This window comes from Cynara cardunculus (assembly GCF_001531365.2).
Source record: "Cynara cardunculus var. scolymus isolate 2C chromosome LG 9, CcrdV1, whole genome shotgun sequence".
NCBI lineage: Eukaryota > Viridiplantae > Streptophyta > Magnoliopsida > Asterales > Asteraceae > Cynara > Cynara cardunculus.
In genome coordinates, this window is record NC_037536.1 from 101742 (window position 1) to 103346 (window position 1605).

Below are 1605 nucleotides of genomic sequence, written 5' to 3' on the forward strand. Positions count from 1 at the left end.
TGGATTGTTGACTTTCTCTCTCTACTCCTTCTAAGTGTTCTTAATGAATATCATTTCTGCCATTGTTGTTTGAAGCTTTACATGAAGATTGATGATATTTGAGACTAATAAACCACCTCTGAGACACCAAGAAAATAGGAGTTAAGAAAGCATACCTATGTCTTAGTCAAAGCCAGGATGCAAAAGCCTCCAGAGCCTGAATGTAATGAAGATCAAAATGGACAACTGTATTCTTTGATGTTCGATACTGAAATCAAAATGGAACAAGTCAATTAGTTCACTATTACACAAATTTAAACTACAACAACAACCAGATATATAGGTTTTAACCATTATATATAGGTTTCATGTTTTAAAGCAACCATGTGGTCCACTGTTCAATGTGTACGTATCGTAATATTTTCTTTATAGTTTATATTATTTGTATCATTTTAGCTCTGAACATAAAGGGTTAGCTTTCGATCAAAAGGAAATTCATAAGAGAAGTATACAGAAAAAGTTGATAAACCCCCCAACTACTAACGTTTTACCCAATATACTTGCATGTATTTAACTACAGTCTACAAGAGAGACAGCCTTAGTGGTCAAGCTCTCAATGCAAATTGACATACAAACACATGGTCATATATAGTTCAATATAACTCTCTTTTTCAATCGTTAAGTAAATATTACTGGAACCTGACCCTGTTTCTCTAATTATGGTTCTTTACAATTGTCTATTTCATTACAATTCATCTTGATGTCTGTTTCAACTGTTTCCCTGAATAGCTTCAATCCATCACAAGATTAGCCTACAAGCGGCATCAACACCAGGGATACTTACACATTGAACTCAGATGGCACTGTTAATGTTTTGAACAAGACTTGGAGTGATAGAAAGAGAGGATTCATTAAAGGCACTGCTTACAAGGCTGACCCGGAGAGTGATGAGGCGAAATTGAAGGTCATCATACCTGTTACTGGTGATTATTGGGTTTTGTATCTTGATGATGATTATCAGTATGCTCTCATTGGTCAACCTTCCAGAAACTCTCTATTGGTATATATATATATATATATACATATGTTTTCATTTTAATTCATTATAAGTTTTGGCGATTATAGATACTGAGCAGGCAAAACCATCATGATGAGAAGATACACATGAACAGAGGAATGAAGCTATGGAGAGTTCAGAGTTGCAGCCACACCCAGTGACGAAACAACTTGTTGGTGTTGAATACTGTATTAATAGTTCACCCCCATGAAGTAATTGTTAACCATCTTGAGAATTTAGAATAAACGAAATGAGAGCTTAAGTACAGACTACAAAGGGGAATCGAAATATTACCGGCATTGAGGTGGCGGTCTCTCTGGAGGGACCATCAACACGAAGCAACGTGCTCCTATCATTGTAAAATTGGTGAACGAAATCAGGCTGCGTCTGAAGGCCCTGATAATAATTCCCAACAAAGTACGTGTTGATCCTCTCTCTCAGTGATTTGATGATAATCCCTTTTTCCCTTTCACGTTGTATTTGTGTTTCTGTATTTTCAGTTCCAGCGATCATCACTGAGTATGTTCAGTGATCGCTGAAGAACTTTCTTTGTAAATTCATCAGAGACA